Source organism: Stegostoma tigrinum, unplaced genomic scaffold (assembly GCF_030684315.1).
Source record: "Stegostoma tigrinum isolate sSteTig4 unplaced genomic scaffold, sSteTig4.hap1 scaffold_53, whole genome shotgun sequence".
NCBI lineage: Eukaryota > Metazoa > Chordata > Chondrichthyes > Orectolobiformes > Stegostomatidae > Stegostoma > Stegostoma tigrinum.
This window is the reverse complement of record NW_026728461.1, coordinates 3,423,944-3,450,737: the sequence shown is the minus strand read 5'-3', so window position 1 is coordinate 3,450,737 and position 26,794 is coordinate 3,423,944. Positions and strand designations below refer to the sequence as shown.

Here is a 26,794-nt window from a genome sequence, read left to right as displayed (position 1 = left end):
CACAACATTTGCAATCCTCCAGACCTCTGGTACTGAACCTGTAGATAATGAGGACTCAAAGATCAAGGCCAAAGACTCTGCCACCTCCTATCTGGCTTCCCAGACAATCCTCGGAAAAATCCCATCTGGCCCAGGGGATTTACGAACTTCACACCTTCTAGAATTGATCACACCTCCTCCTTACTAACCTTAATCCTTTCAATTCTAGTAGCCCGTAACTCAGTCACCTCCTCTACAATATTCTCCTGTTCCTCAGTGAAAACAGATGAGAAATAAGCATTTAGCACCTCTCCAATCTCCACAGGGTCCACACACAACTTCCCACTTCTGTCTTTGACTGGCCCTATTCCTACCCGAGACATCGTATTATTCTTCACATACCTATAGAACGCTTTAGGGTTCTCCTTTATTCTACCTGCCAATGTCTGCTCATGTCCCTTCCTTGCTCTTCTTAACTCTCTCTTTAAATCCTTACTAGCTCATCTGTAACTCTCCATCGCCTCATCTGAATCATCTTGTCTCATCGTCACATATGCCTCCCTCTTCTGCTTAACAAGAGATACAATTTCTTTTGTAAACCACAGTTCCCTTACCTTATCGCTCCCTCCCTGCCTGACAGGGACATACTTATTAAGGACAGCAATATCTGTTCCATAAACCAGCTCCACATTTTGATTGTCCCCATCCCTTGCATTTTGCTAACCCATTCTATGCCTCCTAAATCTTGCCTAATCACATTATAATTTCCCTTCCCCCATCTATAACTCTTGCCCTGTGGCATATTCCTAACCCTTTCCATTGCTACAGTAAACATAACCAAATTATGGTCACTCTGTCCAAAGTGCTCACCTACCACTAAATCAAACACCTGGCCTGGTTCATTACCAAGTACCAGATCCAGTGTGGCCTCCCCTCTCGTCGGCCCTTCGACATACCGAGTCAGGAAACCCTCCTGCACACATTGGACAAAAACTGATGCATCCGACATACTAGAGTTATAGCATTTCCATTCAATGTTAGGGAAGTTAATAGCTGCCATAATGACCACCCTGTTCTTTTCACTCCTGCCCAGAATCATTTTGCCAATCCACTCTTCCACATCCCTGGAACTTTGCAGGGGCCTATAAAAAACTCCCAGCAGTGCGACCTCTCCTCTCCTGTTTCTGCTCTCAGCCCATACCACCTCATCAAAAGTTCTTTCAGCCACCGTTGTACTGTCCTTGGCTAACAAAGCCACACCTCCCCCTCTTTTACCATCTTCCCTGACCTCAATGAAAGATCTAAACCCTGGAACTTGCAACATCCATTCCTGACCCTGCTCTATCCAAGTCTCTGAAACAGCCAAAACATCGAGGAAAATGACAGAGTAAAAGTTTCCATAAAATACAAGCTGTTTTGCCGTACATTAGGAGAATCAGGAATGGCCCTTTTTTTCCCCATCTCGGGATGAACCCTCACCATCACTCACAGAGGTAATGAACAGCAGGAAAAATCTTCACCACTGACGACCTGCACTCACCTATCACCTTCCCACCTACCTTCCCCAGCCCCCACTCTGTTTATGTTTCAGTTCCCGTCCCCTCCCCCATTTCTGAAGAAGGGTCCTGAACCATCAACTTTCCTGCTCCTCTGATGGTGCCTGGCTCGCTGTGTCCCTCCAGCTCCACACTGTGTCATCTGTGACTCCAACACCTGCAGCTATTGCTATCTCCCTGTGAGCGATGTCAGCTTTGGTTCAATCGGAGCACGGGGCGGGGCCAATGGAAGCGGCCTACCCTCCAGCCAATCAGAGCGAGTGAGATGTTTGTCTGTGTGAAAATCATGTGATCGCCTCTGTCCGCGGGCGCAATATCTCTGCGAATGAGGGTTAGCTGCTTTCGGAAGGTACAGTACACGGGATAAAAAGGAAAGCTGCAAAAAAACGGGAGGGAAATACTTTCGGTATTGATTGAGAGGCTTTATTAGCCGTTGATGCATGTCAGAAAACAAATTTTAACATGCCGGTCCCGTGTTTTGCAGCAAACGGAAAAACTGCTACGGACCTGAGGCTGCGATAGGCAGAGGTAATTGCCACCATCTTTATTAGGGGCAATGATCTTCGGGACTCATGCGGGATCGCCATATTTATAGGTGGCAACCTGCAGTGGAACGCAAGCGCAGCCTTTCTTGCTTGGGAGGGGAGATTAAGACAAGAGAAATGTTTGTTTTTGTTTTTGTTTTTCTGGACTTCTTTCCCAGACTGTGAGACACGGCGTGTATTTCCTGGGAAGGACCTTTGACGCTGGCGGAGTACTGGCTTCAGGCAGTATAAATTGCTGCAAGTTATCCGTTAGATATTTAATGGAGGAGAAATGCCGAAAACGTGTTCAGAACTGCATGTTCAAAAACAAAGTTGCTGGAAAAGCTCAGTAGGTTTGGTAGCATCTGTGAAAGGAAAAAAAATAACGTTTCGGATCCGCTAATCCTTGCTTAGAACTTCATGTTACCTGTTGCACTCTCACTGTAGGAAGTCCTGCTTTAAATATTATGATCTATTAAAGCATATCCGTTTGCCCAGTATTCATATGATTGGGATCAAATCACTGAAAGTGCTCTGAGTCCCCTTGTGCTCCCTCGTCAAATTTATTAATGTCTGACTTCCTCAGTCTGTAATAATGGGTGTATTTTACCTCTGCATCTTTCTGTGTGGGGGAGCAGGGTGCTTTTAAGAGGAGGATTTATACATAACTAACAGAAACCAAGAGAAATGTTTGCCTTTTCCAGACAATCTTGTGTTTTCTGGATTTCTGTCCAGGCCTGACCGTTATTTGTCTCTTGTGGATTTGCTTTACAGGATATTTATTGAGAATAATTTGCAAACCAGGATCCCAATGCAAGTTCTCCATTAAGCGGAGTGATCAGGATCTGAGTATCATTGACACTTAACAGTGAAAGGAAAGAGGTTTAACCATTCTATGCATGGGAGAATACTCCTGGTAAGTTTGTAACTTGAAAGCAGGATATTCAAATTTTTGGTTTGATCACCTCTGGGATAAGTGTTCAGTTCTATACCCTGCAGCTGAGAAAGGAGATATTGGCCTGAGAGGGGTAGATTTGTCCAAACAACACCTCGTCTCTTTGAAAGAACTGTCATATTTAGTCCCAATCGCCCACTTCATGATTTTAGTCTATACATTTTTCATTCTTGAATACCTGCAAACTTCCTTTTAAAATTCCTGATGGGCACAAATTCCAGCACCCCTCCAGGTGGAATCTTCCATTTCCTGACAACTCCATTGATCCTGAAACTGCTGAAGTCTGTGTTGATTCCTGAGGTTTATAAATTACTGCATTTAACGTGAAGATGCTGTTCCCTGAGCTTCCATTGAGCTGCATTGAAACAGTATGGGAGGCTGAGATCAGAGTGGGTGTGAGCATACAATGAAAATGAAAAGGCTGCACTGTGAGTGCTGCTTGGCTAAATGAGAGTGCTTTGGAGTTGGGTGAAACAGAAAGTGAAACTGAAAGATTGAGTGTGATGCTCAGTCTCAGTTTGGGCAGTTCAGAAAGTCTCTCAGTCCTAATGGAAACAGCCAATTGATATTTGATACTGTAAAGAATTTTCTTACAATTTTTAAAGTATATATTAGCTTAAATAAAGTTAGGGGCTTTAGGTTTATAATAGTAATGTTTGAAATGAAGGGGGAGGACCTAGCTTAATTAAATTCTTTTTAAGGCAGAAACTGGCTTAATCTGGAGAGAAGTCAAAACAGAAGACATCACACCTGTGATGTGCTCCTCTTGCACAATAGAACATAGGCTCTTGATGTTGTGTCGACCTGTGAAACCACACTGAAGCCCATTTAACCCACACTATTCCATTATCATCCATATGTTTATCCAAAGACCACTTAAATGCCCTTAAACTTGGCGAGTCTACTACTGTTGCAGGCAGGGCATTGCACGCCCTTATTACCCTGAGTAAAGAACCTACCTCTGACATCTGTCCGATATCTATGACCCGTCAATCTAAAGCTATATCCCCTCGTGCTAGCCAGCTCCATCTGAGGAAAAAGGACCTCAGTGTCCACCCTATCTAATCCTCATATCATCTTGTATGTCTCTATTAGGTCACCTCTGAACCTTCTTCTCTCTGACGAAAACAGCCTAAAGTCCCTCAACCTTTCCTCATAAGACCTTCCCTCGATACCAGGCAACATTCTGGTAAATCTCCTGTGCACCCTTTCCAATGCTTGCACATCCTTCGTGCAATGCGGTGACCAGAACTCCGAGTGCGGCCGCACCAGAGTTTCGTACCGCTGCAATATGACCTCATGGTTCTGAAACGCAATCCCTCTATCAGTAAAAACGAACACATTGTACATCTTCTTAACAACCCTATCAACTTGTGGAAACTTTCAGGGATCTATGTACATGGACACCGAGATCTCTTTGCTCATCCACACTATCAAGAATCTTACCATTAGCCCAGTACTCTGTATTCCTGTTACTCCTTCCAATGTGAATCACCTCACAGTTTTCCGCATTAAACTCTGGGACATTACCAGTGTCCCTATTGGCTATTTGTGCAGGAAGTGTGTCCATCTGCAGCTACTGGTTAACTGCTTTTCAGAGCTTGAGCTGTGGGTGCAGTCAGTATGGAGCATCCATGGTAACTGAGAAGGTTGTGGTCGCATTCTCAACAGACTGGTCACGCAGCAGGTGAAGATTACACAGACAGCAAGGGAATGGGTGACTATCAGACAAGTAAAAGGCTCAGAAAGGAAGTGCTGGAGTCATCTCCCTCAAATAGATATACTGTTTTGGGTACTGTTCAGTTGGGGGGTCGGGGGTGGGGGAGAGAGGTGGGGGATGTTGGGGTGGCCACTCGGGAAGCAGCATCAGTCGGGTTCATGGCACTCGGAGTAACTCCGCTGCATAGAAGGGGAGGGAAACGATAAATATGACTGTAGAGACAGGGGATTCAATAGTAAGGGATAGAGAGAGACATGAATCCAGGATGGTATGTTGCCTCCCTGGTGCCAGGATTAGCGATGACACGGAGCAGCTTCAGGACATTCTGGAGTGGGAGGGTGAACATCCGATTGTAACAGTGACATAGGAAAACCAAGGGAGGAGGACCTGAAAGCTGAAGATAGGAAGTTAAGAGATACACTAAAATACGAGATCTCAAATGTAGTATTGTCAAGCTTACACCCAGTGCCACATTGTTGTCGGGAGAAGTTTGTGTTGTGTTCAGTTGTACAAGTGACCTTTATTCAGAGCTCTGTTACCGCATGTGTGGGAGAGGCCAGAGTCCACTCCAAACCTGGCTTTCACATGAGGCCTAATTCCCCTCTTAAATACAGCTCAGATTGGAAGAGTGGACAGTGACACTCAAACTTTCCCTGGCTGATTGTGATATTTTTATTCCATTCGCTAGATGTTATTTACATGCAATATTGTTGTCATTGTTAGCCACACACCCCAAATCAATATACCCAATCCAGTAAGCAAACCATTTTCCTAGGATGGTGACGGCCAGTACGAGGGGGCATAGCTTTAAATTGAGGGGTGAAAGATATAGGACAGATGCCAGAGGTAGTTTCTTTACTCAGAGAGTAGTAAGGGAATGGAACGCTTTGCCTGCAACGGTAGTAGATTTGCCAACTTTAGGTACATTTAGGGTGTCATTGGACAAGCATATGGACGTACATGGAATAGTGTAGGTTAGACGGGCTTGAGATCGGTATGACAGGTCGGCACAACATCAAGGGCCGAAGGGCCTGTACTGTGCTGTAATGTTCTATGTCCTATGTTCAAACAATCGTGGACAACACTATGTTCAGTCCTAAACCCTTCTATAATCTCCTGAGGTTAGCTCGAAAACTACTTCGTCTGTCTTTGGGACCTTACAATGCTTTTGACAGTTATATTCCTCCTCAGACATTTGCCAGCTGCACCACATTTTTTTGCCAAAAACCAAAATGGTATCTTATCACTAAGAACTTTTCCAAATTCTCTACTAACTGTAGTGTGGATTGTTAGGAATTGTGATTAAGTCTTTTAAACTCAACTCTGATATAAAGTGACTACAATTTTGTAATACAGTTGACAAATTGTGGAAAAATCCCTCTCTTACTTCAGCTTAAAAGATCAAACAGTGTTTCTGACTTGCTGCTGCAGTTTACAATCCCAACGATTTGCATTCTGTAAATGATTTTTAAACTGAAGTTTCATTTTCTACTCTAAGCGCTTTCCATTATTACTTTCTTGTTTTAATAAAAAGCATCTATTCCAGTTCCACTGAGTGTGAAATTCAGTCACTTTAGAGCTTTACCAAGCCATGAAACAAAATTTGTTCAGATTTCACAAATAACTAAGGCACGAACCATATCTTCATTTCGGATTTTGTAATCTATCTTTGTCACTCTTCCCTTGATCTTTGGATGTAAGAATTTATTCAAATTATCCGTATCTACATTTCAATTGTTTTATCTCTCTGCAGCCCTGACTTCTCTCTTTATAATCTTCCTTTGCCCCTTCCTATGTTGTTGGTCTTTTCGAGGTTGTGTTTACGCCATTTATTGCTTTTCCTTCCATAATGATACAGTGAGCTGCTTTTATTGCTGACAAACATTTGCTCAAGGAATTCAGCTAACCATTTCATGTTAATTGGTTGTTTGCATTTCTGGTTACAATTACCTAAACAGTTCAGAATGCTGTAGGATCAGACTTTTGCTTCTACTTTTTATTAAGTAACAAACTTGTGATTGTGGCTGAACCAGGCCTTTAAAAACTGCCTCTTGTTAAAATGCTTATGTGTTTTGAACTGTCTGTTTACAGAAACCCAAGTAAATTCCCTAATGTTCCTTCTCAACAGGACTCTTTTATACCCCCCACAGGACCTTTCGTGATCTAATCCCGTAACAGTGTGAGCTGCTACAATGCATGTGCTAGTAAAAGCATAAGAGGACAGATGAGATGAGTGCATGGCTGGAGCTATAACTTAAAAGGTTTGGATTCCTGAGGCATTGAGACTGTTTGTTTGTTTCTGGGGAAGGTGGGACATGCACAAGCTTGAACAATTGTCCTGGGCAGAGCTGGGACAGATATTCTTGTTGATGCTTTTGCTAGTTCCACTGGTGAGGATTTAAACTCGTATGACAGGGGAATGGGAACCAAAGTATAGCTTTAGCAGTAAAAGACTCAAATCAGCAAATGGGATTTGAAATTAGTTCATGATGTTGTCGGTGGCTGAAAGATTAAAAGAAAGAAGGATTAATCAAGATCAAATCTCTTTTCATACATCAGTCCTGTGATCCCAGGAATTGGTCTGGTGAACCTTCTTTACGATCATTCAGTAGCCAGGCCATCCTTCCTCTGGAAAGGAGAACAAAGGTGCACATGACTCCAGGTGTGGTCTCACCAAGGCCCTTATAGAAAGATATCCCTCTTCCTGTACTCGAATCCTCTCACAATGAAGGCCGAAATATCATTTGCATTCTTCACTACTTGCTGCTGCCTGTTTCCTAAAAGAGAATAGGAGAGAAACACGGAACTAAATGGGGTCAGACACTCGGGTAACATTGTGTTCAACAATGTCCCCATTGTATCGGTGCTGGCCATCAAGCACCTATTGAAGCTAGGCCCGTTTTCTGGCACTCGGTGTGTAACCTGTATTTTGGTGCAGTGGATGATCATCTCAACACTTCTTCAAGATTGCAATGGTTCCTGCATCTATCACCATTTCAGATGCTGCCAGATCTGCTGAGTATCTCTATCATTTTCTGTTTTTATTTCAGATTTCAGGTATTTTTCTGCATCTTAGTCCTTCAGAAGGATCAGAGGGTATGGAGAGAAAACAGGAATTGGATTCATTTTCAGATGAATAAAATGCCTGCCCTTCATGTCTGTCCAAACTCTATCTCTTTTTGTAGTTTTGGACAAACGCTGACTGTTTCCCTTCCCTGAAGGACATTTAATGAACCAGTTCAGTTTTACTGATAATCCAGCAGTGCCCCTCAGTGTTGCATCCACAATTGATCAGATTAATTTCTGAGTTTGACAATCTTTGTGTGTGTTCTTCTGGTTTCTCTCTCTCTCTCTACTTTTTTTTTCTTCAGTTTGAAATTGTGATTGCATTCAGAGAAATCAAACAAAACCACATCCAGATCTGACACTCAATCTGTTTGTCGTAACCTAATTATCTCAGGATTTTGAACATTAAAGGAAGAAGCACTGTTCACACCAGGGAGAAATGCGTATTGTCTGTGTGTCGAAGATTCTGTGAAGATTCATCTGAAATGCCCAAACACCAGCACGGTCACACTGGGGAGAGACTGTGGTAATGTGGGGATTGTGGGAAGGGATTTATTTACCCATCCCAGCTGGAAATGCACCAATGCAGTCACACTGGGGAGAAACTGTTCATTTGCTCTGATTGTGGGCTGGGATTCACTCAGTCAAGCAACCTGCTGAAACACCAACGAGTTCACAGTGGGGACAGACTGTTCACATGTTCCGAGTATGGGAAGGGATTTGCTCACTCAACCAACCTGCTGAGACACCAGCGAGTTCACTCTGGGGACAGACCATTCACTTGTTCTATGTGTGGAAAGGGATTCACTCAATCATCCCAACTGTTAACACACCAGCAAGTTCACCACAACCACATTTGAAGGATTTTGCCCTTAAATCAAGGAATGAACTTTGATCTTTGGGCTGTTTGTACTGGTGTCATTAGTCCCTGCTCAAAACTTGATCTTCTCTTGGGAAATAAGGTAGGGCAGGTGACTGAGGGGTCAGCAGGGGGGACAATATTTTGGGGCCTATGATTATATCTCTATTAGTTTTAAAATAATTATGGAAAAGGATAGACTTTGGTCGAAGAGTCAAAGTTTTAAATGAGGCCAATTTTGACACTACTATGCTTCTTAAAAGCACAGTAAGACCGCCTATGTGTGGGAATGCACGAGATGGGTGAGATACAAAAAAGTATTTTACATCAGTATTTACTGTGATAAAGGATACAAAAGCTAAAGAACTTAGAGAAATGAATGTGTATCTTGAAAAGTTCCATGTTGTAGAGGAGGTGGTGCTGGATGCCATACAGAGCATAAAGGTGGATAAATCCCCAGGACCTCTTCAGGTGTATTCTCGAACTTTGCGGGAAGCTAGGCTTGCGATTGGGCCCCTTGCTCAGATATTTGCACCATTGACAGTCATAGGTGAGCTGTTACACTGGAGGTTGGCTAATCTGGTGCCATTGTTTAAGAAAGGTGGTAACATAAAACCAGGGAACAATAAACTTTTAGTGAGCCTGATGTCAGTTGTGGGTAAGTTGTTGGAGGGAATTCTGAGGGATAGGATTTACATATATTTGGAAAGCGTGGACTGAATGGGGAATAGTTGACATGGCTTTGTCCATAGGAAATTATGCCTTACTAACTTGATTGAGTTTTTTTGAAGAAGTTAGAAACAAGATTGATGGCAGAGCGGTGGATGTTTTCGATATTCCTCATGGTCGACTGATTAACAAGGTTAGATCACATGGAATCCAGGGAGAGCTGGCCATTTGGAAAGGCCTTTGACCTGCAGTATGCTGCAAGGATTGGTACTTAGTAACTATAACTCCTACATTCACATCCAAATCATCTTTATAAATGACACACCACTGGTCACAGGCCTCCAGTCGACAAAGCAACCCTCCACCAGCACTCCGTCTTCTACCTTCAAGTCAGATCTGTTTCCAAATGACTGGTTCTCTCTGTATTCCATCTGATCTGACCTTGCTAATCAGTCTACTATGAGGAACCTTGTCAAACGCCTTAGTGACATCCATATAGAACACATCCACCTCTTTGCGCTACTCAATCCTCTTTGTTCCTCCATCAAAAAAAATCAAGTCAGTGAGACATGATTTCCCACACACACAGCCATGTTGATTATCCCTAATCAGTCCTTCCCTTTCCAAATATTTCAAGTACTATCCCTCAGGATTCCTAGAACGACTTTCCCACCACTAATATCAGGCTCACTGGCCTATAGTTCCCTGGATTTTACTTAGCACCTTTCTTAAATAGTGGCACCACATTAGCCAACTTCTGGTCCCTCACCTGTGACTATCGATGATACAAATATCTCAGCAAGGGGCCCAGCAATCACTTGCCTAGCTTCCCTCCGAGTTCTCGGATACACCTGATCAGGTCCCAGGAATTTATCCACTTTTATACGTTTTAAGCATCACTACCTCTGTAATATGGATAATTTTCAAGATGTTGCTATTTATTTCCCCACAGTCCATATCTTCCATATCCTTTTCTGTAGTAAATACTGATGCATAATACTTGTTTTATTATATTCCCCATTTCTTGCAATTCCACACATAGGAGGCATTGCTGCTTTTTAAGGGGCCCTATCTCTCCATCGTTATCCTTTTTGTTCTTAATCTATTTTTAGAATCCCACTGGATTTTCCTTAATACTATTTGCCTAAGTTACCTCATGTTCCCTTTTTGCCCTACTAATTTCCCTCTTAAGTATACTATTGTCATTATACTCTTGTAAGCATTCACTCGATCTCTGCTGTCTATACCTGACATGTCCTTCCTCGTTTTTCTTGACCAAAACCTTGATTTCTCTAGTCATCCAGAATTCCCTATACCTACCAGCATTGTCCTTCACCCGAACAGGAGTATACTGTCCCTGAACTCTCGTTATCTCTTTTTTTTGAAGGCTTCCCACTTTCTAACTTTCTGTTTTACCTGCGAACATCTGCCCCAATCAACTTTTGAAAGCTCTTGTGTAATACCATTAAAATTGGCCTTCCTCCAATATAGAGCTTTAACTTTCAGATCCGGTCTACTCTTTTCCATCACTATTTTAAAACTAATAGAATTATGGTCACTGGCCCCAAAGTCCTCCCCTGCTGATACCCTAGTCACCTGTCCTGCTTTATTTGCCAACAGCAGGTCAAGTTTTGCACCTTCTGTAGTCGGTACATCACATACTGAATCAAAACATTTTCCTCTACACTCTCAGCAAACTCCGCTCCATCCAAGCCTTTTAGACCGTGGAATTCCCAGTCTGTTTGGAAAGTTAAAATCCCTTCCATCACCACCCTGTTATTCTTCCAGATAACTTCTTTCAAAATTATTTGTCAGATTCCTGCTGACTAATGGGGGTGGCTATAGTATAATCCCAATAAGGTGATCATCCCTTTCTTATTTCTCAGTTCCACCCAAATAACTTCCCTGGATGTATTCTCAGATATATCCTGCCTAAGTAACGCCGTAATGTTATCCTTGCTCAAAAATGCCACTTTTCCCTCCTCTCTTGCTTTGCTTCCCCCTCCCCCTTCGACTTTCTATCCTTTCTATAGGAACTATATCTTAGAACATTAAGCTGGCAGCCCTGTCCACCTCTGAGCCTTGCCTCTGTAATTGCAATGATAACCCAGTTTCATGTTTCCAATCTTGCCCTGAGTTCCTCTGCCTTAGCTGTTAGGCCTCTGGCATTGAAATAAATGGCGTTTAATTTATTAGTCCTTTCGCATTAATCTCAATAACAAATACGTAACTGTAGAGTAGGTTTTGAAAATGATAACGTTTTATTGCTGTAGATCAACACATTCACACTGGGTAAAGACAATCCACCCGCAGTGTGTGAAAAGGGATCCCCTAGTTCATTAGGACGGGTTTTCATAGAATTCGGAGTATTCCTACAGTATGGAAACAGGCCCTTCGGCCCAAGAATTCCACACAAAACCTCAGAGCATCCCACCCAGACACATCTCCCCGTAGCCCACCTAATGTACGCATCACTGAACACTCTGGGCAATTTAGCTTGGCGAATCCACTAACCAGCACGTGGGAGGAAACCAGAGCACCTAGAGGAAACCCACGCAGCCACAGGGAGAATATGCCAACAACCACACACTCGGTTGCCCAAGGGTGGAATCAAATCCAGGTCCCTGGCACTGTGAGGCAGCAGTGCTAACCGCTGAGCCACTGTGGTTAAACACCAATGAGTTCCCAAGAATCTGTAGGAATTTTTGTTGCTCGTATTATCTGTATTCAAGTCATGTTATCTGGGCTTGTTTCTCATGATGTTTGAAAACACCACATGTCTGGTTACCTTGTTGGGAGAAAAAATGATATAAATTTTATTAAAACTACTGTGCATTGGATCTTTATCTCAAAAGCAGACTAATTTATTTTGAAAGGGGAGATGGAGAGCCTATCTCCTCTATCCTCACCTCCAACAAGTGCGAGGAACCTGTGGTTTTTATTTTTCACTCAATGACAGTCAGTACATTTCATATGAGCAACTGGGAACCGAGTCATCCCAAAATGCTTGAAACTTAGTGTACTAATGGTACACTATTACAATAATAACCATTACAATTCTTTTCTGAACCTTTTGAAGTTTTACAACATCCGTCCTTCAGCAGGAAGAGTAGAATTACACACAGCGGTTACACCTAAACTGGAATGGGAACTGCATCCTTGTGGGAGCTGGGGATGGGTTTCCAGTACTGTTGGGGGTCATGTAAAAAGTTTAGCAGTGGGCTGAAATCCAGAGAATGTTCAAAAATAATAATGGCCAAAAAGAGAAGAAACAAGAGAGTCTGGAAGGCATTGTCATTGGGCAATTAAGATATAAGCGAGTTTGCCACGGGTGAATGGTATTTAATGCTTGGAGTCAGATGAATAAGGCAGATGATTTGAGGATACAAATTAGTGGGGTCATAAAGCCATTGCTGTCACTTGGACATGGTTAGCAGCTCAGTATTCCAGGATACAGGGCCTTCATGCAAGGCAGTGGAGGTGGTAAAGGAGGAGGAAATATTGTTATTTTGCTTCGGGAATCTATACAGCAATAAGGACAGGTGACATTTTTGAAAACCCCTTTAAATAAATAAGGAGACAGATTTTGAGAAAGTGTAGAAGTAGCAGGATTATGGTAGCAGAGACTTTCAACTTCCTCAACATTAATGGAGTCGTCATAATGTGAAGGATTTATCAGAATTTTTAAAATACATCCAGGAGAGCATTTTTTCAGCCACTAAGTAGAAGTCCCAACAAGGAAGGGGAAGGTCCTGGACTTGACTTTAGGTTACAAAGTTGAGCAAGTGGTTGAAGTTTCAGTGGGATAGCATTTTGCAGGTAGTTATTATAACTATTCGATTCAGGATTTGTATGGAAAAGGACAAGGATGGGTCTAAAGTCCTAAACTGATGCTGAAGTTATGAAGAAAGTAAATGGAATTTTGGCCTTAACTGCGAGGTGTTAGTGTTTTGAGGATCGGGACATCTTGTAACAACTGTATTGGATGTTGGTGAAGCCATATTGGTTTAGCTACTCGTATTTAAGAAAGGATATGCTGGCGTTGAATGCGGTGCAAAAGAGATTCGCTAAGCTGATTCATGGGATGTAAGGGTCATCAAGAATAGCTGGAGGAAGGGAATTTGCAAAGGGAAAATACTAAATAAACAGGTGGTGCCCAGTGTTGGGCTCATACTCACAACTCTGCACTTAAACAGCGTATGTTCCAACAACTGAGTTAACTTGGCCTTCCACAGTCAATGTTCAAATCCTGCTTTATAAGGTGACAAATGGGTTTTTCACTGACGCCGCTGCAGTCCAAGGAAGTAAAAGGTAACTGCTTTAGAAAATCCCAAGGTTCCAATGTATTCTTCTCATTCACATTGCAATCCATTTTCAGTACTTGCTCCAGGATTTAACATTCAAAATTAATTTCGTGATGTTGTTGCCCTCATCTTTAAGTGCCCTGTATAACTCCAGTCACTCGGTCGAATGGTGAAAAAGTCTGTTTCAATAAACCAATTTTTTTCAGCTACAGTCTAAGAAATGTTCCTTTATTTGCTGAATCTCACACAACATTTTCTTTCTTCTGTGTGTCAACAACTTTTGCCAATTCTCATGTTACGGACTACATTTTCAGAATCTTTTTAACCAGAGGTTTCTGGTGCAGTTGTAAGACTTCATATTAAATGGTACAAAAAACCAAACGGGCTTAAAAGATGAGAAAGGAAATACATTTTTGTATTTTTGCGTGAAGACGGTTCAGTTACTGTGTGCTTGTTTCATATAAAATGGATGATTGAAGTGTTCACAGTGCACTATTTAAATAGCAGATACGAAGACCTTGTGAGCAAGCATTTAAGACATTTGACACATTGAGGGAATTAATTTAGAAACCCAAAATGTCCAGAAAATGTGCTGGATAAATTCAGCAGGTCTGTTATTTTCGCTCTTTTCGATTCAGGATGGGTATGGAAAAGGACAGAAATGGGTCTAAAGTCCTCTGCGGGTGCTGCAAATGATTAAGAGAGAAGATCGAATTTTAGCTTTAATTGCTACATAGTTGTTACAATTTTTAACAATTATGTAGGATGTTAGTGAAGCCATTCCTGCGGAGAGAAAGAAATAGTGCAAATATCTTGAAACTAACATGATTTCACTTGTCTCATTGCCAGACCTCCTATGTTTCTTTCACACTTTCTGTTAAACAGCAAGAAGTTCTTTTCTTGAGAAGAGAAAAGCATGAGAGGTAACCTGAGAGAAATTGGAGACTCTGCAGGGATTTGAGGCAAAAATGGTGTTGAGGTTGAGGTTGTTAGAGATTTAAGAAATGGTAATGCAGTCTCGAGGCCTCTCCTGCTCCATGACTAAAATTTGGTGCAGCGACATCATCATTGAAGACAATAAGGATGACCACGACTTGTCAGTTACTGTGGCTGAACAGTCTTAAGGTGCTGAATTAAGACTCCAGTCTTTTCATTGATGTGGGTTTGAATCCCACTGTTGCGAATGTTCCTTCAGCAACTGGCATTTTCTTCTCAGCAGGATTTTGCGAGTGCAAGAAAAGAGGAGACAATACACATATGACTTGCTGCATGAAGAAAAAAAATATATACTTGAAGTTTTATTAAAGTTATCTTTTCAAGGAGCTACACAGACATGTTTGAGTGTACAGGAGACATAGAAACAAAATGGTACAACAGGGATGAGGAAGAACAGTGCGAGAGAGGGAGGGGAAAACCTATGTTAGCTCATCCTCAGCGTTTATCCAGAACAGCATTCGGTGAGAGTAACTACTGTACAGTCCTGTGGAAAGTAGGTCCCATTCTCACTTTGAGAAAAACTTATCATGCTGTATGGTACTATCACGATGCTAAATTGGATAGTCTTTTAACAGATCTGTTGATGTATCTTTTTAGCACCTGTGATGCACTTTGGGCCAATAACACTAGAAATGAGACAGCAGAGATTTGAATCACTCCAACATTACAGGAAGGTTGAATGTGGGGGACCGGTCTGTGTTAGAGTAGTTAAATCTAGAAGTAACAAAGAATGGATAGGGTTTCAGCAGCAGATGAGCTGAGATGTGGATGGAGTCAGGTGATGTTACTGAGATAGAAACAGTTAGTTTGGTGATGATGCAGGAGAAAGCTCATCTTAGTGTGAAGTATTTCATCAGAGTTGTGAACAGTCTGGTTCAGCTTCACACAGTTACTAGACAGAAGGTTGCAGTCAGTGTAGAAGCTGTCTCAGTGTTTAATTGGAGGAAATTGCTGTTCATCCTGCACTGGATTCAAACAAGTCAGGATGATGTGTGACTTGGAGGGGGTCCTCACCGTGATGGTGTTCCATAGATCTTCCACACTGGACATTCACAACAGTGAAGATTAAGGGTTTGTGACATGATGTCAAAGTCCTGATTGAGATGTGGATTTAGTCAATACCTGTATTTCACCTCTTTCTCAACATTCTTTGTCTGTCCACTCACAAAGACGCCAGAGTCTTGTATAAGTCCAGACCAGGTGGCAGCTTCTGTTCCCTGATCGACATTAGTGAATCACTGGCTTTTGTGGTCACTTTTTTTTAAATAGTGTGTCATTAATCCTACGGGGTGGCACGGTGGCTCAGTAGTTAGCACTGCAGCCTCACAGTGCCAGGGACCCGGGTTCGATTCCAGCTTCGGGCAACTGTCTGAGCGGAGTTTGCACATTCTCCCCATGGCTGTGTGGGTTTACTCCAGGTGTTCCGGTTTCCTCCCACAGTCCAAAGATGTGCAGGCTAGGTGGATTGGTGGATTAGCCATGCTAATTTGCCCGGAGTGTTCAGGGGTGTGTGGGTGATAGGGGGATGGGTCTGGGTCCGATGCTTCAAGGGGCAGTGTGGGCTTGTTGGGCCAAAGGGCCTGTTTCCACACTGTAGGGAGTCTAATCTAATCAAACTACCAGATTCATTACGAGCTGATTGCATAGGCAGCCTGGTGTTTGTGTGGACTCTCTCTTCATTGCATTGTTCTGTTTTAAATTGATTTCACAGTGTACTCAAAGGGAAACTGACATCAGGCATAATCCCAGGGTCTTATGGACACCTCAGTTTATTGTAAACAGAACATTATCAGATTTTGAACATGTAAGGAGAAAGCATACACGTATTGTGTGTGTGGACACGGTTTTAGTTAATTACCAGGACTGGCACAATGCAAGCCTTGATTGTGGGGAGGGATTCACTTGGTGAACCACAGTCCTGGCATACAAGCTGCTCACACTGACGAGAGACCTTTTAAATGTCCAAACTGTGGGAAGTGCTTTAAATGTTCTGGGCAACTGATGAATCATCAATATGTTCACACTGCTGAGAGACTATTTGTGTGTTTTTTGCAGACATATGTTCAGGTGATCAACTAGCCTCAATATACGCCAGCGAGTTCACGCTGGAGAGAGGCCATTCGTCTGCTCTGAGGGTGGGAAGGGATTCACTCATTTATCTCATTTGCTGACACAGAAGTGAGTTTGTAGGTAGCTATTGGATGTTTGGATTTTGCTTTCAATCACAGTCAGTACTGAACCATTTCAATGGAATCTGTTTCCACTGGTTTATAACTCCAGTTCTCAGTCTTTATATTTAGCATAAGAGCCAAATCAGCTTTCTGTGTGACCTGCAGTATGTTTATTTTTTAATGATATCTCTAATACAAGTTTGTTCTCATTGAACATTTCTTCCCCCTCCCCCATGTATCCTCCATCCTCACCTACAACAACAACTGAGGAGCTCAAAAAGCTTCATTGTCTCACTCATGGTGGCAATCGATCCACTGCCTCTGCTGCTTCCGATAAGGCCAAGGGGCTCCTAAATTTTGCCCTGTGTCTGAGCCCAGAATCTGCATGTTTCTCTCCTACATTGTTACAGCCAGTGTGTTACCAGCGCCTCTCAACTGGCTGCCAACCTTTTCTCCTAACTGTCTCCCTTCCTTGTGTGCTTTTTCATCTGCTTGCCCCAACTTCTGGACCTTCTGTATTCCTTGTGACTGTCAATTTGGACTTTTCTCCTTGACACCTATCATAAGTGTTTTTTTTAAATCTTATCTTAAATTCTAATTGTCATACAAGCAGCCCTGAATGTTTGCACTTCCTTTCCTTTTTGAGTGTACTTGAGCCATCTTCTCTTTGAAAGTAGCCCTTATTATTATTTATACTTTGTCCCATCAACCTGTCACTCCAGTCATTGCTGTCCAGCTTTGACCTTGCCCTTGAAGACAACTTTCCATCAATTGAGTTTTCTCATTCTGAATTAATGCTGGTTATTATCTGACATTATTCTGTACCTTCCTACACGTGATCATGGTCTCCTGAATGGTCTGACACTGACACTTGATCTACTTGGCTCCCATCATTCCCAAGAAGTAGGACCAAACGAGCGCTCTTTCTTTTTGAACTGAATGCACTGTTTTCGGAAATTTATCGTGCATACAATCCAGGAAAACTTACCCTTGCTGCCTCTTACTCTACCAATATTCCAGTCTGTATTTGAAAAACTGAGGTCTCAAATAACACTACAGAACAGGAATAGTCCCTTTAGCCCACAAGCCTCCATTAACGCATGATTTTCTAATCATGAAATCTCTTTCTTTCCCCTGCACAGTTTGTATCTCTCTATTCCCTGCCAATTCACAAATCCATCAAGATGTCTTTTAAGCATTGTGATTGTACCTGCTTATCCCACTTCCTCTGGCAATGCATTCTAGGCACATACTGTCCTGTGTGTAAAAACTTACTTTTCACACTTCCTTTACATTTTTCCCTATTACTTTAAACTTATGTCCCCTACACAAACTGTCATTTCTACTCTAGACTCCAACTATCCATGTCTCTCCCAGTTTTGTAAATTTCTACCGGGTTGCCCCTCAGCCTCTGATGTTCAAAAGAAAATAAACCAATTTTATCCAACATCTCCTCATAACTAATATCCTCCAAACAAGGTGACATCCTGTTTCTGTACCCTTTGCAAAGCTGATCATCCTTGTGGTGGTTTGGTGAGCAGAATTGTACACAACATTGCAGATGTAGCCTCACTGAAGTTCTCGCGAGCTGCAACATGACCAGTTTTTATACACTTTGCCCTGACCATCTTCTCCACTAGACTTGTCATTTTCAGGGAACTGTGAACCTGTAGACCTAGATACTGCTCTATGATTGTGCTTCTCAGAATTCTACCATTTACTGTGCACTTCCCTCCTTCATTAGACCTTCCAAAATGTATCACCTCACATTTGTCTGGATTAAATGCCACCTGCCATTTTTCCATACAAGCCTCCAGTCAATCTATATCCTGCTGTATCGTCTAGCATTCCTCCTCACTACTCACAGCTCCACAGATCTGTTATTCACATATTTACTAATTTGATCACCTATGTTCTCCTCCAAATATTTTTTATAATAAATATGTTAACGACAGCGGTCTGATTCCTACAGAAAAGCACTGGTTTCAGATCTATAGCTACTCTTCATCTTCTATGACAAAGCCAGTTCTGTACCCAACTCATGGTGTAACCAAGGTCACTTCGACTTCTGTATCAGCCTGCCACGAGGAACCTTGTCAAAGGCCTTGCTAAAGTTCATGTGGATAACATGCAACGTGGCTTCCTGCAGAAGAGGTCATGTCTCACAAACTGGCTTGTGTTTTTTTTTGTTTTTTTTGAAGTCAAGAGGCTGATTGAAGGCAGCGCAGTGGATGTTGTCTGCATGTACTCTACGGAAATATTTGACAAGCTCCCTCATTGTAGGTGGTTCCAGTAGATTAAGTCACATGAGATTGATCCATGGTGCGTTGGTAAATTGGATTGGGTTAGAGGACAGAGGGTGGGTGGCGATGGTGTTTTTTGACTGGAGATCTGTAACCAGGGGTGTTCCACAAGGTTTGTTATTTTTATAAAAGATTTGGATGAAAATCTAAGTTGGTTTGCTAATGCTGTGAAAATTGGTGCAGCTGAGGATAGTGAGTTAGGGTGTCTAAGGACACAGCAGGATGTAGATCAATCGGAAAGTTGGATGGAGAAATGGCAGACGGACTTTAATTCAGAGAAAATTGAGGTAATGCAGTTTGGGAGGCTAAATGCAAGAGGAAAGTATACAGTAAATGGCAGGGCCATTAGGATCATTGGTATAAAGGGGGATCTTGGGGCCTAATTCCAGATAGCTCCCTGAACACAGTTGGATAAGGTGGTAAAGAAGAAAGTTGAGTGCACCAGTGCACTGTCATCAGTGTAGGGTAGAGGCTTAAAGACAAGCTTTATTTTTGTCTTTGTTTTCGGTCTGGATTGAGAGTCAGGCTTGCTGCCTGACCAGGTATACAGGTAAACTTCTTCATTTCAGAGGGGAATGTCAAGGCCAAGAGAAAGAAGAAGAAAATGTGAAACAAAGTTAAGGTTATGACAATAGCCCAGTTTCACTTCATTCTTTACCCTGGCCCTATCAGATGTGACGCTGTTAATCTGTACAATACAGGGCAGTGAAAGGAGCAGTTGGCCCTGCAAGCATTGATGAACAAAACTTGTTTGGTCATCTCCTTTGTCAGCTTTCTTTCTATAAATTGATTTTTATGTTTTCCCTTTCACAAGGCATCTGCTTCTTTCTCCAAACACAAATCTTGAATTCAGAATGACCGTTGGTGCTTTTAAAAAGGGACACTTGTCCAAACCATCAGCAATATATCCAGATTACCAAACTGCAGCCAATTATAGTTGTGTTTACATCAGTTGAAACAGATCTAATATTGTCAGACTTAATTTTGGTAGCAGAATTCAATTCTTTCTTAAAATACGGAAATCTCTTGCTGGGCCATCATTAGTCACCCTGGAGAAGATGCTGGTGAGTTTCCTCCTTGAACTACTGCAGTATAAACGTATTCAGGTTCACTTATTTATCTCTAGTTGAAGGACTGAGTGAATCGCTTCCCACAAATGGAGCAGGTGAATGGCCTTCTCTCGTGTGAACTTGCTGATGAGCAGAGCGAAGATGAACACCTGAAACTACTCCCACAGGAAGTGCAGCTGAACAGCTTTTCTCTGGGATAAACTCGCTGGTGTCTCAGCAAACTGGATGATTGACTGCAGCCCTTCCCACATACAGAGCAGGCGAATGGTTTTCTCCCCCCCCCGCCTTGGCGTGAACTCGCTGGTGTCCAATGAGGGCAGATGCGTGTCTGAACTTCATTCCATAGGAGGTGCAGCCAAATAGTTTCTGCTCAGTATGAATTTGCTGGTGTGATTGAAGGCTGGATGAATGAGGGAATTTCTTCCCATGCACCGAACAATTGAATGGCTTCTCCCCTCCTCGGTGCAAATCCACTGATGTCACATGAGCCAGGATGTCTGTAAATCTCTTCCCGCGCTCTGAACAGGTGAACGGTCTCTCCCCAGTGTGAATTCTCTGATGTGACATGAGTTTGGTTGTTTGATTAAATTCCTTCCCACACACAGAACAGGTAAGTGGCTTCTTCCTGATGTGAATTCATTGATGGATTTCCAGCTGGGATGGGTAATTGAATCTTTTTACTATAGTTCTCACATTTCCATGGTTTCTGCACAGTACTGTCACCTTTGTATCACTTCAGAATGGTTGATCAACTGAAGCCTTGACAGCACATTGCTCGAGCAGAGTATCTCCCCACTGTGAATGGTGTAAATGTTTTCCCAACCTTCTTGATTGATTGGTTCAATTTCTCTCCACAAGAAATATGCTGGAATGCTCCCACATTGGATGTGTAACAGGGTAAATCTTTTATGCAGTCTCCTCACTGCAATATTGTCAGCTGAATATTGTCTGTATCACCTACATACAGGTCAAACATTTCTCCTTCCACATTCAGAGGCTGAAGGGACTCAGCTCCTCATAAATTGCATGAGTCAACCATTCACAGCAGGAAATTTGATTTGTGTTTAATATCTGCAAATACTTCTCTTCTAATATCCTGCAAAAGGAGTTTACAAAAGTCATTTACTGTCATTGCAGGAAAAAATTCAGAACAGACATGTCCAGATCCTAAGGAACATTATTCTTCTCTCTTATTTCTCAATTCTGTAAACTCCTGGCTCTACCCTCCTTCCTCTTTCGACTGAAATCCAGAACTATCCCCCTATCTCTGTCCTCCTCTTCCAGTTTTCTCCCTTTCTCCGTCCTCTTCTCTCTGGATCAAGTTCCCAACTCCGGTCGGCTGACTGAAAATCAAATCAGTGAGTCTGATTCGGGGTTTGAGTCTCCAGTGGCTGTTTGGTGAATCCTCCCCATACACCTCTAGGATTTCCTTCTTAGTTACAGCCTCATCGATTTCTGCCCAAGTGAGACACGGCTTCCCTTTCCGAAAATGGCGGCCAAGTATCTGGGGAGAATTCCCGTCCCCGACCTAACCAAGGTGGCGGTTAGTAATCCTTGGCCTGATACATGGGGGCCCCAGGCCTCCCCTACGAGATTATAAACTGCCCAGGCCATCACCTCCCGCGGTTTCCATTCCTACCCCGTCTCACAAACTCCTGCCTCGAGAGCAGGACAGGGATTTTGTTGCTTGAGCCTGGAGAGCTTCTCAAATTGAGTCCCCTCCTCCAACCTGGCACCACCTGCAGCCTGCTGCAATGCCTGCACTGCGCACTGGGCCTGTGTGATTGGCCTGGAGCTGCCGTCAATGTGAATGTTGGGGCGGGGGGGGGGTGCAGATATGAGTGACCAACAAAACACGGGCGATTGTCTAACCAATCGGAGTGAATGACGGGCAAGAATATATGTAGCTCTCGCTCATTGGCTGAAACTCATACCAAGCGTCATAGTTCCGGGGCGGACACGACATATCATACACCCAGTGAACTGAACAACACTGCATGACACCAGGGCAACTGCACCCGGAGTATTCCGTTCAGTATTGTTCTCCTTATCTAAAGAATGATAGTCTGTCTTTGTAGTCACAGTGCTATGGAGATATACCAGACTGATTCCGGGAAGGGGGTTTCTTCATTCAGAGAGGAGTAAATCTGTGGACTTCAACTACCAAAGAAAGTGGTTTAGCAAAATATTGAACGTTGTGAAGAAGGTTTAGATTATTGTTCAGAGGGATAAAGGGATCAAAGGGTGTTGAAAGTGAGAAAGTACTGAGTTGGTGATCAGCAATATCAGCATGAATGGCAGAACAGTCTCAAGGGCGAAAGAGCAATCTGTTCATGAAGAAGGTCTGAGGCTCCGAAAGCTTGTGTTTTCAAATAAACCTGTTGGACTAATAAGCTGGTGTTGTGTGATTTCTGACCTTGTCCACCCTAGTCCAACACCAGCACGTCATGTTCTTATTTTCTAAGACTCTAGATCACTATTCTTAATTTCCCTCCTAGTCATGGATAGGCCACATTTCTCATTTTATTTTTGTGCCAGATAGGAATGAACAACTGTTGCAGTTCTCCAATATTTTCTTTAAGTGTTTTCACTTGCCTATCCAATTCTATCTCCTTAAGTTATGCTCCCCAATTTATTATGGCCAGCTTGTGTGCCATGCCATTCACGGCTTCCTCTTTTTAAATTCAGGATCTTAGTCTCAGAAGCAACTCTGCCACTCTCCAACTTAGAGCCACAGAGTTGTACAGCATGGAAACAGAATCTTTGGTCCAATGCGTCCAAGCTAACCAGGTATCCTAATTAATGTGGTCCCATTTAATACCATTTGGCCCATACCCCTGCAAACTCTTCCTGTTCACGCACCCATCTAGATACCTTTTAAATGTTGTAATTGTACCAGCCTCTACCACTTCCTGTGGTAGCTCATTCCATACATGTACCACCCTCGACATGAAAAGAAAATGCCCCTTAGGTTCCTTTTACATCTTTCTGCTATCAACTTAAAGCTATGTGCTCCAGTTTTGGACTTCTAGCCTGGGAAAATGACGTTGACTACTCACCTTTGCCACGTCTCTCACGATTTTATAAACATTTACAAGGCCACCCCTCAGCCTCCAATATTTCAGGGAAAATAGCCCCAGCTTATTCAGCCTCTCCCTGTAGCCCAAACCCTCCAACTCCAGTGAAATCCTTTTAAATCTTTTCTGAACCACTTCAAGTGTCTTTACTGACAGCAACATTCCAAAATTGGCCTAACCAATATCCTGTATAGTCACAATATGACACTTCAACACCTATAATGCATTGACCAACAAATGCAAGAATACCAAAGTCTTCCTTCACTGTCCTATCTAACTCTGGTTCCACCTTAAAGGAACTCTTGAACCTGCACCCCAAAGTCTTTGTTCAGCAATGTTTTCCAGGACCTTACCATTAAGTGCATGACTCCTGTCCTGGTGTGCCTTCCCAAAATGCAACACCTCACATTTATCCAAACTTAACTCCACCTGTTACTCCTCAGCCTGTTGGCCAATCTGATAAAGGCCCTGCTGTACTCTGAGATAACATTCTCACTGCGCACTGCACCAGAAATTTTGGTGTCATCCACAAACTTAATAACCATGCCTCCTATGTTCACATCCAAATCATTTACATAAATGACATCAAAGGATGATGTGACTGCACAAGTGCAGAGATCCAGCAGGATGTTGCTTGGGCTGGAGTGATGGGGTTATGAAGAAAAAGTAGAGAGGCTGTGTTGTTTTCCTGGTGGAAGAGGAGGCTGGGTGGGGACCTGATTGAAGTGAACAAAGCTCTGGAAGGCATAGATTGCTTAGATAGGGATAATCATCTCCCCCTAGTACAGAAATCAATAACCGGGGCGGGGGAAACACTTTTAAAATAAGTAGTTGGAGGTTTTAAGTGGATTTGAGGGAAAACAAATTCTTCCAAAAGGAGGTGAGTGACTATCTGTAAGTTACAGCCTGAAAGTGTCAGAGGGAGGGTTCTGGAGTACTGACCACTTACACGTTAGCACTATCCCATCACCTCCTTTCCATTTACCCATTGCCATGTAGTTACAATTTTAATTTTAGATGGGTACCGCTCGAGACTTATTTAAAATAAGTTAACAAAATTGTCTTATTTATAGATTCAGACTTGAAAGATGGAAAAAGTAAATATATATACATTGTCTATGAATAGGAAGGGAATAGAGGGATGTAGATCTTGTAGAGAAGACAGTTTTAATATGGAAGGGCAAAATCTGTCAGCGCAAGCTTGGAGGGCTGAAGTGCCTGCGTCTGTGCTGTATTGTTGTTTTGTACTGCACCCTTCTCCAACTGCCGCATCACAGTAAAATTTTTATTGATTGAGGGTTTTCAATGTCACGGCCGTTACCCAGCAGTCCCCGCGCTGGTAAAGGTCCCTGATTAACATTATAGGCGAGCACTGCGCAGGCGTCGTGCCGTTGAGTTCTTTGGAATGTATGCGCTGAGAGTGACGGCGACGGGGGAAGATGCTCTGCTCTTTTGTCACATTCGCAGTCAGTAAAGATTGAAAGTGCGAAGGGAGCGATGGACACCACTGTGGCCTGAGAGGGGTTTCTAAACACCTCTGGAAGGCAATGAAAACTAAAAATGAATCTACAGGCCTTTGACCCGGAGATAATGGGAACTGCAGGTGCTGGAGAATCCAAGATAACAAAATGTGAGGCTGGATGAACACAGCAGGACAAGCAGCATCTCAGGAGCACAAAAGCTGACGTTTCGGGCCTAGACCCGTCATCAGAGAGGGGGATGGGGAGAGGGTTCTGGAATAAATAGGGAGAGAGGGGGAGGCGGGCCGAAGATGGAGAGAAAAGAAGATAGGTGGAGAGAGTATAGGTGGGGAGGTAGGGAGGGGATAAGTCAGTCCAGGGAAGACGGACAGTCATGGAGGTGGGATGAGGTTAGTAGGTAGATGGGGGTGCGGCTTGGGGTGGGAGGAAGGGATGGGTGAGAGGAAGAACAGGTTAGGGAGGCAGAGACAGGCTGAACTGGTTTTGGGATGCAGTGGGTGGAGGGAAAGAGCTGGGCTGGTTGTGTGGTGCAGTGGGGGGAGGGGACGAACTGGGCTGGTTTGGGGATGCAGTTGGGGAAGGGGAGATTTTGAAACTGGTGAAGTCCACATTGAAACCATTAGGCTGCAGGGTTCCCAGGCAGAATATGAGTTGCTGTTCCTGCAACCTTCGGGTGGCATCATTGTGGCACTGCAGGAGGCCCATGATGGACATGTCATCTAAAGAATGGGAGGGGGAGTGGAAATGGTATGCGACTGGGAGGTGCAGTAGTTTGTTGCGAACTGAGCAGAGGTGTTCTGCAAAGCGGTCTCCAAGCCTCCACTTGGTTTCCCCAATGTAGAGGTAGCCACACCGGGTACAGTGGATGCAGTATACCACATTGGCAGATGTGCAGGTGAACCTCTGCTTAATATGGAAAGTCAACTTGGGGCCTGGGATAGGGGTGAGGGAGGAGGTGTGGGGGCAAGTGTAGCATTTCCTGTAGTTGCAGCGGAAGGTGCCGGGTGTGGTGGGGTTGGAGGGGCGTGTGGAGCGAACAAGGGAGTCATGGAGAGAGTGGTCTCTCCAGAATGCAGACAAGGGTGGGGATGGAAAAATGTGATACTGGTGGTGGGGTTGGATTGTAGATGGCGGACGTGTCGGAGGATGATGCGTTGTATGCCGTGGTCGACCCATTGACTCAACGTGTTCCTGCCCCACCGAACTCATCTCCACCTATCTGGACTCCATTTTTTCGCCTTTGGTCGAGGAACTCCCTCCCTACATCTGTGACACCACCCACGCCCTCCACCTCCTCCAGAACTTCCAATTCCCTGGCCCCCAACACCTCATTTTCAGCATGGCCGTCCAGTCCCTATACACCTGTATTCCGCATGCAGATGGCCTCAAGGCCCTCCGCTTCTACTGCCCCACAGGCCCAACCAGTCCTCCTCGACTGACACCTTCATCAGCCTAGCCAAACTCGCCCTCAACCTCAACAACTTCCCTTTCGATTCCTCCCACTTCCTACAGACAAAGTGGGTGGCCATGGGCACCCGCATGGGCCCCAGCTATGCCTGCCTCTTTGTAGGTTACGTGGAACAGTCCCTCTTCCGAACCTACACAGGCCCCAAACCCCACCTCTTCATCCGGTACATTGATGACTGTATCGGCGCCGCCTCTTGCTCCCCAGAGGAGCTCGAACAGTTCATCCACTTCACCAACACCTTCCACCCCAACCTTCAGTTCACCTGGGCCATCTCAATCACATCCCTCACCTTCCTGGACCTCTCAGTCTCCATCTCAGGCAACCAGCTAGTAACAGATGTCCATTTCAAGCCTACTGACTCCCACAGCTACCTAGAAGACACCTCCTCCCACCCACCCTCCTGCAAAAATTCCATCCCCTATTCCCAATTCCTCCGCCCCCGCCGCATCTGCTCCCACGATAAGACATTCCACACCCGCACATCCCAGATGTCCAAGTTCTTCAAGGACCGCAACTTTCCCCCCAAAGTGGTCGAGAACGCCCTTGACCGCGTCTCCCGCATTTCCCACAACACATCCCTCACACCCCGCCCCCGC

The 26,794-nt window shown here is 43.7% G+C and overlaps 1 long non-coding RNA gene across 1 annotated transcript; it reads left to right on the top strand.

Annotated features, from left to right (window-relative positions):
- Positions 1-1,770: 1,770 nt before the first annotated feature.
- On the top strand, positions 1,771-11,045 carry LOC132208763 (uncharacterized). The gene is made up of 4 exons (XR_009444910.1): positions 1,771-1,884; positions 2,020-2,063; positions 2,834-2,975; positions 6,863-11,045. It is a non-coding gene; the product is annotated as an uncharacterized LOC132208763 (long non-coding RNA).
- The last annotated feature ends 15,749 nt before the right edge of the window (positions 11,046-26,794 follow it).